General features: G+C 40.6%; 1 protein-coding gene and 1 long non-coding RNA gene across 4 annotated transcripts in view; one reads left to right on the top strand and one right to left on the bottom strand.

The window, feature by feature from the left end:
• Nucleotides 1-1,532, bottom strand: part of GARRE1 (granule associated Rac and RHOG effector 1) — a 105,375-nt gene extending 103,843 nt beyond the window's left edge. The window contains exon 1 of one of the 2 annotated variants that reach the window (XM_048816922.2): nucleotides 1,383-1,532. The gene's annotated coding sequence lies outside the window, so the exon portion shown is untranslated. The remainder of the gene's footprint in view (nucleotides 1-1,382) is intronic. The other variant, XM_048816923.2, reaches the window with a different exon arrangement.
• Nucleotides 818-16,223, top strand: LOC125620783 (uncharacterized). 2 transcript variants are annotated; one of them, XR_007352317.2, is made up of 3 exons: nucleotides 818-890; nucleotides 1,769-1,977; nucleotides 8,772-16,223. It is a non-coding gene; the product is annotated as an uncharacterized LOC125620783 (long non-coding RNA). The 2 variants fall into 2 exon arrangements; XR_012664584.1 differs by lacking the exon at nucleotides 818-890 and having other exon boundaries at nucleotides 1,568-1,977.
• The last annotated feature ends 2,067 nt before the right edge of the window (nucleotides 16,224-18,290 follow it).

Here is an 18,290-nt window from a genome sequence, read left to right on the forward strand (position 1 = left end):
ATACCACACCCTTGACCAGAATATCCAAACATCTACAGCTGCAAAGTTCCTCTAGAAAAAATAAATAAAATAACTACTACTACTAATAAAATAAGGGCTGGTTCATACTTGTGACTAGGTTGTGAAAGAGTATCAACATCTAAACCAACAACTATATGTTACGTTTATATCTGGATATATTATCAATTTTTCATTCAAAGTATATAACTACCACAGAGCAGGACTTTCTCAAGCTGACAGAATCTGAGTGAGGTAAACTGAAAAGGCATCGTTAATACATTAGATCAAAAATCTTAAATCATCAATAAAACTCATGCGAGTTGATATAAGTTTAGCAAGCTACAATGACAGTCAATACTGAGATATTCGTGTTATAGGTATTTCAGAAAAGCTTTAGCTACACATAATGAGTTATTCATGTATTTAGAATTCTACTGCTCAAAAGAGACATAGCTCCTTTCTGTGATTAAAGACAGCAGCAGTCACACAGTCTCATAACAGCACCAGCTAATACCATATAAAATAATATAACGTAAGACACAGACTAAAACTGCAGTCAACAGAGTGGTCACAATTTCACTCCTTTTTACGTGTACAAGGCTCGAGATAAATGGTTTATAAAACCATACATGGCTGGTGCCTGCATGAGCTAAGAATCCTCTGCCTACATTGTTCTGGGTCTGTATCATGTTTTCCCCTCTCTCGGGGAGGCTGACTCCAGGGAGTGAGATTAGAGAAGGCCTCTCTAGAGCCTGGCAGCGGCAGCTCTCACATTCACTCACTCTCTCACAGAGAGTATTTCAGGGCCGGGTCACTATTTAGCAGGAAGGTGCCCTGGAATTCCCGCAGGCGCAGTCTCTGCCGGTTTCACCCGAAACTCTCACACGCAGGTCAGCGGGGGGGATGTATATAGCACCCCAGCCCCTTCGCTGCTCCACAGTCCCCCCTCTTCCCTCCCTGCACCTGCACGGGGGCCACCCTCTGACGGCGGGGCTCAACCCGCAGGGGCCCCGGGGCGTTCCAGCCTCTCCCTGGGGGCTTCCACTGCCCGACGCTACCTCCCGAGGGGCTTCCCCTAACCCTCCCGGCCCCTCCAGAGAGGCTCCTCTCAGCCCCCGCATGAGCGCCCCTTCCCAGCCAGGGGGCTCCCCGCCAGCCCCCAGGCGATTACTCCCCCCTTAAGGGGCTCGCCCCTCATGACTGGGGGGGGATATTAATGCTGCCCCTGCCACCCCCCGGTCCCCGCCCCACCAGGGCCCCCGCCTGCCGAGCCGCGGGGCTGCTGCCTCCCCCGGGAGCCGCCGCCGCTGCGGGAGGGGGGAGCGGGGAGCAGACAGCTAAGCCCGTGGGCCGGGCCGGGGACGGGCATACCGCTCGCTCACCTGCCTGCCACGGCCAGTCACCCCCTCACGGCACAGCACGGCCAGCAGCCCCGCTCTGTGTACTCCGGAAACGGCGGCTCCTCAGCCGGGCGCTGGGGGGAGGGACCAGGCAGAGCGGGGCCGGGAGGAGCCGGGGAGTGACAGGGGTGGGGAGGGGAAGAGGAAGGCGGGCCGGGGAGGTGGGGAAGGAGCAAGCGGGCAGAGAGCGGAGATGGGGCTAATGGGAGGAGAGGAAGAATGAGGAGCCGGGATGGGGCGGAGAGGGGAAAGCAAAGAGGCTAGGGAGCGGGAGTCCGGCTTCATCTCTCCTCTCCTATCTGTCCCCCAACCTTTCTCCTTTCCGCCATCTCTTCCCCCTCTTTCTCGCTGCCCCTGCCTCTCCCTAGCTCTTTCCGTCTCCTCAGGAGAGGGCACTATGGGAGCAGGCTGACCAGAGAGTGCACCCAGGCAAGCACCCCATGCAGAGCCCCCTGAAGCGTCCAGGCCTTAGAGTAGTGCACTCAAGTGTCCAGAGGACAGGATGGATGCTGCAGTGATGTGCCAGGAGAAGAATGAATTCGAGAAATGAACTTCAAAGGCAATTTAAGAGAAACAGGTGATGTGGGGAGGGGTGTGTGTTGTGATGCTGGGAAGTTTAGGTTGTTAAAACTCAATATAGTAGGGGAGGAGGGAAAGAAATTAGTGAATATGTTGTAGCTGCATAATCCACTAATGAGATTTGCTGCTTTGATATGTAATTATTAAGTTGGATGCGTTTCCTTCTGTAGTGCAGCAATTATTATTATTTTTTATGATGGAGGTTTTTAACTATTCCTGTCCACAATTTTTTTTAAAGCCTGACTAAAAGAACATGATAAAATTCAACGTCATTGTTAAATGACATTAGACTGGAATTAGAGAACTTTCAGTGCAGCATAGCTGCAATGTGCTTTCTCACCAGTCACTCATGATGTAAAAAAGAAAAGGAGTACTTGTGGCACCTTAGCGACTAACCAATTTATTTAAGCATAAGCTTTCGTGAGCTACGGCTCGCTTCATCATTGCATCCGATGAAGTGAGCCGTAGCTCACAAAAGCTTATGCTCAAATAAATTGGTTAGTCTCTAAGGTGCCACAAGTACTCCTTTTCTTTTTGCGAATACAGACTAACACGGCTGTTACATCATGAGTGGTTTCAGAGTATTTACTAGTGGATTTATGCACTCTTCAGGAAATGTTTGAAGTGTGGTGTCTTCAGGGCAGGAGTTTAAACAAATTTATTAACACACAATTTGAATATTGATGTAAATTTCAAGTCTGTACAGGAAACTTGGTTGCAGATAGTAATGAATTTTCAAATCCAGGAATACTCTGTGAGGGAAAATAGGCTTAATGAAGGGGGAGGAGTAAAGTGTATTTCTTTTAATTTTTTTTAATGATATGAGGTATTAATTTGAAAAGTGAACAGAAGTGTAATGCAGTCACAGAATAGGCAGGTGGAGGTTGGGTTAAAAAGTAGCATGTATGTAGTCCTAGTAGAGTAGTTTAAGAACTGTTAGCCTAGGGAGAGCCAAATGCTTTGATGGAAGGGCCTAAAAGTCTGATGGGCTTTCATTAGCTCAGAACAAACCCTCAAATAAATGTTTTGGAGAAGATAGTAACAGAATGAAATTAACAAGAATTTACATCAGTTTCTGCTGCTAATCAGAACCCATGGGAAGCCTGGTAGAAATCCCTGGAGCCATTGGCTTCTCAACAATTGATGGAGGCTGAAGGACTGGGCTTCTAATGAGCATGTTGCCCTTAGACCTTGCTGTGCCCTTTTCACAATGTTCCATACCTACCTCTTGCTAGTAAATTTAGTCTTCCAACTAGTAGGTCTCTGGGGAAATTTTCAAGTTCAATTTTCAAGTGGGCCAGATGCGACCAGGGAAGAGATGGCTGGAGCACAGCTGGCTACTTCACCAGGGTGGGCAGTTGTGATATTGTTCCTTCTACTGGAGGGTGGAACAGTGAGGCTGCTACTTTGTTTAAACCAAAAGGTTGGTACGGATTGGTAGAGAGAGGGGGAGATTGAGGAGTGAGTTAGAAAAGAGAAGCTGGGGTTTGAGAGATTTTTGTGTTGGGAAGGAAGGAGAGACCGACACTATGAAGAAGAAGATAGAGAACACAATAGAAGAAAAGAAAGAGGACTAAACAGAGTGAGAATGAGAAGAAGGAAAAGATAGTTGAAGCAATGCAGGAAAAGATACACAATACCCATGTTAGAAAGAAAAAGTGGAGTGAAGCCAGAAAGGGATAGAAGCTATTGTAAAGCCATGGAGCAAGGGCATCAAATACATTTTCAGAATGTATTAAATACAGAGGTGATTGACAGTCTTACTGTTGAGAATACGAAGACTTGTATTCCTTTATATTGCATGGGGTTGTGGGTTTAGGGGGCATGGCAGTGTTGTTTTTCACCCTGACTAGTTGGCTTTGTCCTTTGAATAGTAGGTGTCAGGTAAATATTTTTTAAGCCCTGCTGTAATAAAACATTAAAAATACAAGAGTGAGAAAGAAGGGGTAGAAAGAAGGGCCCCTTACTGACAAGGACAAGCAATACCGGATGAAAAATAAAAAAATGTGTTGGTATATAACTCATTGGATATATTGCTATGAAGTTTGGTATAACTTTACAGGATTGAGTAACAGATAACGTTTCTGGGTTTTTTTGCCTCTGCTTTTTTGCTTCTTGTATGTTAAGATGATTTAGATCTTGATCCTTCCAGTACTTTAGAACTTCAATAGGACTAGTCATATGTAAAGTTATGCACACGTTTAAGTGTTTGCAAGATAAAAGCCTTAATGATCACACTGGGCCTGGTTATGCCCTATTTATTCACACTGACTGATATCTTGGTACACAAATAATCCTATTGAAGTCAGTGGTCCTATAAAACAGAAAAAAGTGCTAACTAACATCAGTAAATATGGCAGAATCAAGGCCTAAAATGATCATGTTGATTTTGCTTTCCAATATATCCTTACATATCCCTATGCAACTCTTACAAAGCTAATAATTTCAACATGTGAGTCTGTATCTAAAGGTGAGACATCTGAATTTTAGAATTGTTGAAGGTTATAAATGAAAGTGTCAAAGTCCAGGAGGTTGATAGTAAAATTCTGGCTCTGGAGCCAAAATCTGTGAACCCAATTACATTAATGGAACAACAACAACAAAACCATTAACACCTTTTTAGATGTGATCAGTATATGTTGGATTATGCTAATTTGGTTCAGTTCAGTCTGACTAAAGTCCATACTACCTAATGTATAATAAAGTGTAATATACTTGAGAAACTAAGGAGAATATACATAATGTGCTGGCCATGTATCTAGACATTTGTTTTGACAGTTCTAGTTTGGCTTGCAAGTTCCAGTTCAATAATTTCCCTGTATGTGTAACTGAATATCCTTATTCATGTTTTGTAAATTACCAGTGTAATGTTTACTTTTTCTTAATTTTGGGATGGTGGTAATAAGATCAGCTATTGATTAGAATGATGAAATCTGCATACAATGGCTGTGTTTAATTACATCTATTCATTTCCTATGTGTATTAATTGTTGTGTTTCCTGTTGTGTATTAATATATCTGAGAAGTACTTTCCAAAAGCTCCATTGAATAGGAAGGGAAGGAAATCTGTGCACTGGTGGAACAAAGAATGTAACAATGCTGTTTAGCAAGAGGAAGCCAGCTTTTAATACCATTAAATGTACTATGAGTGCTTCTGATCTCATAGGTTGTAAAAGGAAGAAATCATCACCTCCGAGAAAGGGCAGAATTGGCACACTCTTACTGTGGTAAGGTTAATAATAAGGATATTCCTATCAACAAGGTCTAGGATAAGATTAGGAGGATGAATGCTGGTAATAAAACTCCTAAAGAATAGGTTGTCTTATGCAGTAAAGGAAAAGCTGATTTACTAGGGATTTTTTTTTATCTGACAGGGGTGTTATGTGTAGGAAAAGGAAGTATGAGAAATTCAGGATAATTTTGGAAAACAGTGGAGATCAGTAATATTCTATAGTATCAACATTGATTTCCCCTTTGAGGGTGCCTATTATTGTAAGCAGGGCTAGCCCTAGACCAAATGGCGCCCCAAGTGAAGAGTGTCTTTGGTGCCTCCCTCACCCCATTTGTTAAACTTTTGAATACCTTATTTTTTATTGAATTTGTAGCCCATTTCACGACTTTGATTCATGATATGCATGTATGATTTATCTCTGTCATATAAGATGATAAATTTGCCCCACCCCTAGCCGGAGCACTGCTCCCCCATCTCAAGTCCCTGCCCCAGCCCGGAGTCCTCTCCCACACCCCAAACCCCTCATCTCTGGCCCCATCCCAGAGCCCACATCCTCTCTCGCACACCAAACCCCTCGGCCCTAGCCCGAAGCCCCCTCCTGCATTCCAAACCCTTCATCCCCGGCCCCACCTCAGAGCCTGCACCCCAGCCCGGTGAAAGTGAGTGAGGGTGGGGAAGAGCAAGCGATGGTGTGAGGTGGGATGGAGCAAGCAGGAGGCGCGACCTTGGAGAGGGGCGGGGGTGTTTAGTTTTGTGTGATTAGAAAGTTGACAACCCTAGGAGGGGGCCAAGAGGGACCATGGGTAGAATGTGGGCGGAGGTTTGGGGGGAGGAGGCTGAGGAGAAACAGGCCTTGGGGAGGGGCCATGATCGAGGCGCATGCAGCCTCCCCCAATAGAGGAGTCACAAACGGCCCATGACTCCAAGCCCAGCACCCAGGCAGACACCTGGGTCCCCTGCCACTAAATCCAGCCTTGATTATAAGTCAAATGTACATAAATCCTGTTGTTATAACATATTGAAGTACATGAACAGCAGCCGTATAGTATTGATACTTTAACTGTATATTTGCACTGGAGGCTGAACTGTAGCGAAAAGGTAGTTTTAGAAATGGATATACTGTGCATTTTGTACAATTCATTATAATTTTGTGAGGCCACATTCCTCTACTGGATTGTAGCCTGACTGCTCTTGACATCTGTGGATATTTGACAACGTTGGGATACACATAGTCTAATAAGGCTTCTAAAAATAAATGTCACAAATCATTCATTCCAGTTGTCAGGGTAGGAATAATCCTGTTGTCCTGGAGCCCTGCACAATCAAAATCCCATTTCATACACGTGAAATCTAGTTATTTTCTGTCTGACAAAAAGCTGCTGACCCGCACTTAACTGCACAGACTGACCATTGTGTCCAATCTGAGGCTCAAATGAGCACTGGCCTCCTGCCCATTTCCTTTATAAACACCACCAAATGACAAGAAATTAATTATTTGTCCCCCACAGCCTGCCACTTTGCTAAATTCTCCCCCTGCCTCTGCTCAGCCAGTCAGACTTTGGGAAGAATGCGTATGACTAGCTACATGGCTACAAACAAAAATGAGAATCAGGTTATAGTTGGAAAAAGTCACCTTAAAATACTCACCATAGTAAAAATAAATAATTACAAATCTCTCTCACTTTCGTGAGGTCCAATCAAATTCTCATTGAAGTAAATGGGAGCCTTTCCATTGCCTTCAGTGAGAATTGGATCTGCCAAATGTCCTGCCATCTAATGTACTGAGGCTCCCCACATTGCTTTTTCTCATATCTGGACCTGATGTCATCAATATTATTAAAAACAAAAATTCTCACTTGACTGGCAGCAAATAAACTTTTCAAAAGGTGGCCAACAAGTAAGAATGACATATAAGCATGACTCCCTGCAATCCATTTTGTTTACAGACCACAGAAGAATTTCAGTTATTTTTAAGGTCAACATCCTTAATCCAGAGATGAAGCAGAAAAAGTGTTTTGTTTTTAAATAGTAGACATCATTAGAGATCTGGTCAGAAGTTTTCCTGAGACAACTGCCTCCAAGTACTGGTGCTGAATTGGAGGACTGGACTCTGAAGTAAACTAAACCTCCCCTCCCTGCCCCCACCAGCCAGACCTGGTACAGACATGGAATTACCCCAACTGCACGCACACAATAGTAATCTGAATTTGATATTTTTATTTCAGGAAATAAGCACATGTATAATTGTTTTGAATGCCTGATGATTCAGACGTCTGGGATCTCATTCTGCTTGTTTTCATTAAAACTTTAATGAAAAGGAATTAGCCTGCAAAACCACAAAAATGCAGTTTGCAACCAGGATGCTGGCAAAGCAGTTCGCAAAGTAGTTGAAATATTGGAGAAGTCCATGTATTTTAATAATTTATCCTGATGACTAACAAATTATTATGCATTTATTATTAATTTATTAGGTACAAGCAATGGGCTTAGAGTTGTACAAAACATGGAGGAAATATGGAGACATTTGGGACCTGATCCTGTGAGGTACAAAGTTGAATTGTAGTTGGCAATGGATGGCACCTTGTAGGACTGGTGCCTCGAAGGCTTCCATAAAAACAGATATGCACTCCATGTGTGAATGAGGGTTAGACAGATATAAGATGTTTTCCGTATTTAGAAATGTGAGTGTAGTAATGCAGAACACACTCGTATAAGGTTCCGAGTGGGAACAAATCTTAACTCTCAATAACTGACCTATCCTATTATTATGTTAAATATTCATGTCTCAAAAAATACTAGTACTAAAACACCACTTAAGGAAGAGTAGAACAGACCATAGAGTTCATTCTGCTGACAGAGAGGTTTAAACAAGCATTAGTATAAACTACCTATTGGATTTGTTTCCAAAATGTGTTTTCACTAACTGCCAAATCCTACTCCATTTCCTCATATGACTAATCCCAGTGAGACTATTCACATGAATATGATTAACAGGATTTGGCCCCAATCCGAATGCATCTTGGATTGGACATATAAGGCAGTTTTAATCATTTATACTCAAGATACATGTTAATATATGAGCTGTAAATCGTGAGGAAAATGTTTTGTTTTGTTTTTTTAAAGAAATGATACTTAATATTAAGGAAATGGTCTGGTAATGCTACCACTAAGATTGCTTTAAAGAGTTTCTGTGCAATGGTTACTACAGCATGGGGGACTGAAAACTGCTACGTTGTGTTGGTTCTGGTGAGGGTACTGTAGCAAAAACAACTTAACTTGAACAGCCATAGTGTTAATTTTATCACCTTTGGCCTACAATGGATATTTTCTGTTATGAAAAGCTGCCAAATAAAGGATAGTTTAGAAACGGAGAATGTGATATCATTAAAATAATTGTGCCGAGTTCTAGCTGGAAAAACTCTCATTAATGTCAATGGATGTTGCACAGTTGAAGCCTTGCACAATTCTTTGATGTACAGGAAAGTGTTGTTGACACAACTTAGTTCATACACACCTCCTTTCTGAAGTTGCCTTTATTAATATAAATTTCTTTTATTACAGTAGTGCCCAAAGGCTCTAGTCTGGATTGGGTACCTATTGTGCTAAACACTGCACAAACATACAGGAAGACATTCTCTCAAGAATAATTAAACATAAACCACAACCTAAGCTTTCTCCTGAAATGGCTGTTTCTAAGTGTTTTCACTACATCTCCTACCTCAACTCCTGAGCTGAAATGACGACCAATGGTATACAGCCACAATGAATCAAACTCACTGGAGTTACACCGGTGCATGACCATTGTAAGTGAAAGGAGAATCATGCCTGATGAGACATACCTGGCCTGTCTACCAGCAGGGGAACAATGAGTCGGAAGTCCTGCCTCACCTTCCTTCATTGAATAGTCTTGCATCTCCCTTTAGAGTTGTAGCAATTGACCACATATTAAATTCTCCTAAAATGAGAGGTTTGGAGGGTAAGAATGGTTTATTATTTTTGCTGTCCATAGTTAAATAGCTGCTGCACTTTACTCCCAGGTTACTGAATTTTAAAGGTGTGGTCAGACTGTACCTGTCCCTCAATTTTTATGAACTTTACACTAACTTATCAGATATTGCAGTACAAATACACATACCTAGGATTCTTTAGCTGCATGTAGTGAAAGCAACCAAAAGATGTATGAAGATAGTAAGAATAACAAATAATAAATAGTCCATTATATACTCATTCAGCTCTTTTCTACTATCAGAACTTCCATATATCCAGTTTCTTTTGGAATTTGAATAAGAGAGAGACACATACCAGATGGGCCCTCATTTAGATTATTTAAATAAGCATTCTACTATCAACCAATTGTATGCATCTTAGGGACCTTTGCAGTTACAGCAGAAAGAGAACAGAACAATGGTAGGGATCCTAAAAAGGGAGTAATAACATGCAGAAGGGATTATCATGTATAGAGGGAATCTACACCCATTCACCTTCCTTTTTAGCAAGAGAACATTTTCAGAATACAGACATTGTACTGCAGTTCACAGACTTCATCATTTTATTATAAACCAGGGAGAAAAAATAAGTTGAAATGCCTAATCAGAGTGAACATTAGAAAAGGCTTACTAATTAATAAAGGATCCTTTTGTGACTCTATCACAGTAAGGTTCACTTTCTGCATGATTAATATGTACTAACTCAATATGAGGTAAAGATTATATGAAATGTCTCATGAGAAATTTCTTTGATATTCCATTAGTATTTGTTGCAGCCAATTTTGTATCCAGTTCAAAGATGACCTCGATATGTTTCAATATATTTGTATTTTGCCATCTTGACTGTTTTTCCACAAATACCATAAGAGATGCTTGAACTATAGGTTGTTACAAGGATTTGAATGATTAAAGTGCACACACTTTGTCACATTTGTTTTTGTTTTCCACTGTACTAAATGCTTTACAGGGAGGAAGATGGTGAATGAACAGTAATATCTACAGGTCTAGCCATCAGCAACAATATCCTGAGCTGGGGAGACAGAATGGAAATGCAGACATTTTTTGTAGAAAACAGCCTTAGAAACCATTCTATCCTGATGTGGAAACAGCACCTAATGAACACTCATGAGCAATACAAAAGCACTGTTAATATGCCCCAGCTTTCAAACCAGAAGCACACATTGTCCCTGACTGTGCAGATTATTGCTGCTGGACAGTGAATGAGCGGTGCAGTTGTGAGAGGATATGATTTGCCATTGCCAAGAACACAGGACCTGTGCCCACCAACAGTGAACCCATGCCTTCTGTTGCAGAGTGGCCCCTCTATAGGTTTTGGTTGGAGTGTGCTTTCTGCCATGCACATTTGGCACTAAAGGGGTTGTGTTTTTCTCTATACTGGGGAAGTAATATTGACAGGATCCAGTGTTTTCAATTCTGGCAATCTGATTGCAAGTCTTGTCATAGAATCATAGAAGCTTAGGGTTGGAAGAGACCTCAGGAGGTCATCTAGTCCAACCCCCTGCTCAAAGCAGGACCAACCCCAACTAAATCATCCCAGCCAGGGCTTTTCAAGCCAGGCCTTAAAAACCTCTAAGGATGGAGATTCCACCACTATCTGGTGTTTTCTGAAGGCTACAGCTCCTGGAATCATGGGATTATGTGAGCATTTCAACCCAACCTATAATTTTTTTAGGGCCATGTCTCATGATTTTTGAACACTTGGGACTGGCAATGCTGCATGGTACAAAATTAGGATTAAGTGAAATTAATATGTGGATACATATCTTGACAATATTAGATACTGTAGTTGGTTTTCCATGAGCATATAAACAGTGAGCATATAGCCAACTGAATTTAATCCTTCCTACATTTTTCAAATATAAGGGCAGAAATCTGGACAGAATGCACATACATCCAGTGTATAAGAAATACATATCTAATTCCAGGATTCACAGATACAAATACAGAAACAACAATGGAGTAGATCTAAAGCTCGTTAATACCCTAATTTGTCCTTTTATCAAATTATTTTTGAAAGGTATGTCCCCAATCCTGCAAGCAGATTCTGCCCAGATCTCATTGCAGGATTGTATAACAGAACTTCATCTGCTGACATAAATGTGGAGCATCTAGTATAGCTCCATAATATGTCTGATCCTATTCCCGTTAGAGGTCATGGGGATTTTGTGATTCACTTCAATGGGAGCAGGATTGGGTCCACAGTTTATTAATTAAGGATCACATTTTCAAATGCTTTCAGTCTGGCCTCTAATCCAGCAAATAGTTGAAAATGTCAGAGTGCTTACAGGTTGAAAGAATTATTCAGCACCTTTCAGGATGGATTGCAAAATTGTACCTGCAATTTAAGGGCCTGCAATTATTTGCGTTATAATCATTCCTGTATTACCACACATGTTCACAGTCCTTTTCAAACTCAAAGAACTGTGATACGCAGACAGGCAAATAAAAAATACGGGCAGAGAGTTCACACAGAATATGGAGAGGGAACAATGTCTGCGTAGAGAGCAAAAAGATTGATTTAAAAAAAAAAGTGAGATTTATAGAGAGACTATGAGGATAGATCTTGGCAGAGAAGTGAGAGGCCGTCTTTTGGCATCTACATTTAATTTTTAAAAAATCAGGTTAATGGTGTTATCCTATTTCTTCTTCTTCTAAAATAGAAGTATAAATTACAGGGCAAATACTTTGAAACTGAGACCAGCTGTAGTACATTTGAATGTACAGTTCCTGAGAGGGTTTTTAACACTAGTAGTAATAATTCTTTTTAAAAATTTTTGATAGGATACCTATCTTTCACCGACACAATTTCATTAAATTGCAATGATAGCAAATAATAATCTTACGAAATCCTGTTTATAAATGAATATTAAAGTGTTTGTTTCTATTTATTAAGACTGAGAGATTACTTTAGCATATTGCTGAACAACTGTTTATCTTTGCTGACAGACTGGTTTACATTACTAGGGTATGTGCTGCAGTACACCAAATAGCATTATCCAATTGACTTTTATTTTTAGGCCCCTGGGTAGCAGACACAAATTGGCACACCATTGCTACTCCAGTCATGTCTGGTATAAACCCAGTAGCAGCCCCACTGAGAGAGGAGGAAGAAGACTGGCAGTGGGAACAGCATAGGGTGTCCTGTTTTTATAGGGACAGTCCTGGTTTTGGGAACTTTTTCTTATATAGGTGCCTGTTACCCCCCATCCCCTGTCCCGTTTTTTCACAGTTGCTATGTGGTCACCCTAGAACAGCAGCACTGCAAAACGTAAGTGTTAAAACTTTTAACTCCAGTGATTCAGATACCAAACATTGCCACACATGAATGTTGCTGCCTAGCTGCCATTGCTCCCCCAGTAAGGGTCCCTAATAATAAAAAAATCATAGAGTTATTAATAATGTGCAAATAAGCAAAATATCATCAATGGCAGTCACTTCCCATTTGCTCTAGAGAAAGCCCTAATTCCCCAAATGTGTGTATTACTCAATGCTAATATTGGAAAGAAGCAAATATTTTTCAAAGAAGCAAGCATATTTTGAAGAATATATACTGAGGACCTGGTCCTGACCCCATTGAGGTGAACAGCTATATTATTATTAACTTAATAGTAGCAGGAGCAGTTCCTAATTATGTAAAAAATGTATTTTTGCTATGGACCAAAACAACTCTCAATTACACATTTATATTAAAATTATTTAATTTGTAAAAAGGACATTTTTCAGGAAAAGTTTAGCATTTTCTCAAAAAGAATTACTTTCAGGACCTTTACTCTCTATAATGTAAATATATTCTCAGAATAAGTATAATGAAAACCTCTTAGGAAAAGTAGTTATTGTTCCATAGACAGCAGGCATATTAGCCACCTTACAAAATTAAATAACAGCCCTTTGGCTCAATGTTACATAAGACATACAGAGACAATAATTCCCTCTGTGGCCTTAGAAAGTCACCCAAAGTGTGGGTATGGTCAGGAAAAAATTGGAAAATAAAACTTTACTAGAAGGATCTGCTTCGTATGTACACAAAATAGCATGTCTACCTACTTTTTGGATGAATAGTTTTTTACCACTATTTAGTTTTGTTAGCATGGCAGAGCCAATGCGGAGACAGACAAGAGAGAGAGCTTTTTTTCTGACTTGGGCATCATCAACAAAATTGTTAACTTAGTTCTGATTTCAGAAACTCCATTACCTGTCATATGAAGTCAGAAAGAGCACAGCCCGATGTTAAGATCCCACTTTAAATATGTATGCCTAGGAATTGCGTTCGAAAAATCTCTCTGAGTATTTGTAAAATGAGAAAATTTGATCTGAAAGCCAGAGAAGGGCAATAATAAAGACAGAAATTCACAATGCTATTTTTCCAGAGTCACTTTTCAGAGTAGAACCTGACTTCAACTTCTGTGCTTCAACTTCCCTAATTTTCAAAGTGGGGAAGAAAACACACTCAGATGTTGTGAGAATTGATTAGTTAATGTTTTTATATAATTTTTAAATATGCTTCCAATAAACTATATCTACCAATTTTGATACAACCAAATCAGGCATATCCTTTTATAATAATGTTAGCTTCCCACAGTAAACAGTAAAAATATATATTCAGAGTTCCTGTTGCTTTTTCACTGAGGAATCCCTATGTCTGAGAAAGAACAACTTGTATTATCTTTCGGGGAAAGGACACAACTTAGAACAGGTACTAAATGAGAAGTAGAGAGCAAAGTTGCACTGCTCTCTAGTGCCATCTGCTGCTTCAGAAGAAGGAATACATGAAGCCTAATTCTGATCCCATTGAAGTCAATGATTGTTTAAATGTTCATTTGTGTTCAAACATTAATGTTTATGGCACAATTGCCAGGACCAGGAGAGTCTAGCCTGGAGGCAGAAATCTAAATCTGAAGTAATTCAGTACCATCTGAGTATGTGTTCATGACCAGCATTTGAACCTGTGATTTCTGTTGTAGCAGATGCTGTTGAACATTCGAGGTTTTCAGCTTGTTATTCCCAAAGAAAACCCTGGCTTTTTGCTGTATTTGATTCAAGATACTGGAAAACACAGGAAAACAGCAGGCTAAATTCCTCTCGGATGAAATGCTATTGACTATAGGGGAATTAACCAGGGGTGAATTTGTCCCTAAGATAGGAGATGTGAATCTGGTAGCAGAAGGGTGATAATGGATAACTAATAATAATGACCTTTATTTATGGAAAATCTTTGACCTGGTACCATTAGCAAAACTGTGATTAAAAGAAGGAGGAAGATAATTTTTGCATAGGAGAGGGTGATCCAGGGCAAAGTGAGTCAATGGCAGAGCAAAACAATATTTTGGAGCCTCCACAGCCACTAGAAAACACTGCACAAATCTAACTTTTATGATTATTAGTCGTAGTATTTATTATTCCTTCGTGAGGAGCTATGTATCAGTGAAGAGATGTGGATCTGGAAGCAAAATTGCATAACTGTTTCATGCAGCGGTGACACTATGTATATTTTTCAATAAATAAATTTACCAGCCATCACAAACACAGTAAATGATAAATAATAAGGAAACCACTATTGGATATTGATATGTTTCCTTGTACAGATATGCTGAACATATACTTCGTGGGTTCAGAATCACTAAAAAGAGCTGCCTTTGCAGAATGTGACTCTCAGTAGACATTCCACACACTGTGGACCTAAAATAAGAACATAGGAATTGTCATGCTGAACCAGACCAGTGTCCAAATAGTCCAATATCTTAGTAACCTGTCTCTGACCATGGCCAGCACCAGGATTCAGAAGAAGGTTTAAGAACCCTGCAGTATGCGTATATTGGTTAATATGCCACGCACACACACACACACCCCGTTAGGATTCACCCTGATCTCTAATAGTTAGAGATTGGCTTAAGCCATGAGACATCTGATTTAATATCCTTTCCACAAAATTTTTATAATTAATTATGATAATCCTGGATTTTCTTGAGCTCCATATAAATGTCCAGTCCCTTTCTCAATCTTGTTAAATTCTTCTCCTCAACAATTTCCTGTGACAATGAGTTCCACAATTTAATTACATGTTGTCTGAAAAAGTGTTTCCTTTTACTGGTTTTGAATTTTTTACCGTTTAATTTTATTAAATGTTCTGTGGTTCTTATGTTATGAAACAGGAATAATAGAAGTTCTCAGTCTGCTTTCTACCATTAATTATTTTATATACTTTTATCATAGCTCCTCTTATTTGTCTCTTATCTAAGGTAAACAATGCCAATATTTTTTCTCTCTTTTAACTGGAGGCTTTTCCATGTCCATGACCATTCTTTTCACCCTTCTCGGAACCCCTTCCAGTTCTGCAATATCCTTTTTCATACGGAGTGACTAGTACTCCACACAGTGTTCCAGGTGAGGCTGCATCACTGATTTATCTAAAGGAATGAGAACATTCTCAGTATTATTCACCATCCTATTCCTTATTCATCTTGGTTGCTTTACTGACCACAGCTATAGAGAGAGCAGAGGTCTTTTCACTGTACTGTCTATAGTGACATCCAGGTCCCTTTCTTAAATTAATAGTTAATTTAGAACCCTCAGTGGTGTGTGAGTAGTTTAATTTTTCCCCCTCAAATGCATATTATTTTGCATTTATCAACAGTGAATTTCATTTTCCATCATATTGCCTATTTGATTAGTTTGTTTAGGACTTTTTGAAGTTTCTTGCGGCCCTCTCTGGTCCTGAATAACCTAAATAACTTTGGGTCCTCTACAAATTTTCCTACTTCACTACTCACCTTGCTTCCAAGATCATTAATAAATATATTAAACAACACAGGACCTGGTATGGAATCTTGAGGCACTCAGCAGTTGACCTTTGGCCATAATGAAAATGTACCATTTAATTCCACTCTGCTTTCTGTCTTATAGTCAGTTTTTCTTTCATGACAATATTGTGCCTTTCACCTCATGAAGCCTCTTGTGGGGGACCTTGTCAAAGGCCTTGTGAAAGTGTAAATAAATTATGTAAACCCTTTCTCAGTTATGCTCTACTTTATTGACACATTTAAAGGATTTAAAGAGATTAGTGAGACACGATTTTCCTTTGCACAATGTGTGTTGGCTAGATCCTATAATATCATGATCTTCCAAGTGTATTGTTCTGTTTTTAATTATAATTTCAACCAATTTGCCAGCTATAGATGAAAGGTTTACTCGTTTATAATCCCCCAGATAATCCCTAGAGCCTTTTTTAGATATGTGCTACCTCTAATCCTATGGAACAGTGGCTGTTTTTAATGAGAGAGTACATATTTTTGGTAACAGCTCAGCTGCTTCATACTTTATCTCCTTCAGAACCCTTGGATATATACCAGCTGGGCCTGGTGAGTTATTGCTATTTAAATTATCACTTGGAATATAACTCACTAGCTCACATGGACTGAGAAATAGTAAATCTGTTTACATAACAAGGAAACCTGGAAGGTGTGAGAAATCCACTGAAATACAGATGGTGGACCAAAGTAGCCCTGGTGTAAAGAGATCACTCTGTCCCAGCAACTCCCACTGTCCTGGTCTGTATTATTAGGGACATTTTTTCAAAACGTCTTTATGAGTGTTAACACCAGTTATGCTCCATCAGTGTTAACATTGTTGGGAGCCTAAGTACAGGGAACACACTGCCTGAAACTTGTGTTTTAAGCGCTGTGTCATCTAAACCTGCTCTAAATAGATAAAAATATCCAGTGTTTAAAACGCTGATGGATCTCTGCCTGCAGTAGGGCTCCCAACATTGCTGCCACCTTTGCAGCTGGACTGCTGTTAACAGCAGTGGGAAATTTTTGAAAAATATCCCTAGCGTGGACAGTGCCACTGTCCTTAACCCACCCAGCAATATTGTTAATCTATCCAACTATACTCTTAGACCAGCAGAAGAATCTGTCCTATCTCGGGGCCTCTCCTTCTGCCCCTCCACCCGCACGAACATGATACAGTTCTGTGGTGACCTAGAATCCTATTTTCGACATCTCCGACTCAAGGAGTATTTCCAACACACCTCTGAACAACATACTAATCCACAGAGACCTTCCTACCAACACTACAAAAAAAAGGATTCTAGGTGGACTCCTCCTGAAGGTCGAAACAACAGACTGGACTTCTGCATAGAGTGCTTCCACCGACATGCACAGGCTGAAATTGTGGAAAAGCAGCATCAGTTGCCCCATAACCTCAGCCGTGCAGAACACAATGCCATCCAAAGCCTCAGAAACAACTCTGACATCATAATCAGAAAGACTGACAAAGGAGGTGCTGTCATCATCATGAATAGATCGGAATATGAACAAGAGGCTGCTAGGCAGCTCTCCAACACCATTTTCTACAAGCCATTACCCTCTGATCCCACTGAGGGTTACCAAAAGCAACTACAGCATTTGCTCAAGAAACTCCCTGAAAAAGCACAAGAACAAATCCGCACAGACACACCCCTGGAACCCCGACCTGGGGTATTCTATCTGCTACCCAAGATCCATAAACCTGGAAATCCTGGATGCCACATCATCTCAGGCATTGGCACCCTGACAGCAGGATTGTCTGGCTATGTAGACTCCTTCCTCAGGCTCTATGCTACCAGCACTTCCAGCTATCTTCGAGACACCACTGACTTCCTGAGGAAACTACAACCCATCGGTGATCTTCCTGAAAACACCATCCTGGCCACTATGGATGTAGAAGCCCTCTACACCAACATTCCACACAAAGATGGACTACAAGCCATCAGGAACATTATCCCCGATAATGTCACGGCAAACCTGGTGGCTGAACTTCGTGACTTTGTCCTCACCCACAACTATTTCACATTTGGGGACAATGTATACCTTCAAATCAGCGGCACTGCTATGGGTACCCGCATGGCTCCACAGTATGCCAACATTTTTATGGCTGACTTAGAACAACGCTTCCTCAGCTCTCGTCCCCTAAAGCCCCTACTCTACTTGTGCTATATTGATGACATCTTCATCATCTGGACCCATGGAAAAGAAGCCCTTGAGGAATTCCACCATGATTTCAACAATTTCCATCCCACCATCAACCTCAGCCTGGA

Source organism: Caretta caretta, chromosome 12, assembly GCF_965140235.1.
Source record: "Caretta caretta isolate rCarCar2 chromosome 12, rCarCar1.hap1, whole genome shotgun sequence".
In the NCBI taxonomy this organism is placed as follows: domain Eukaryota; kingdom Metazoa; phylum Chordata; order Testudines; family Cheloniidae; genus Caretta; species Caretta caretta.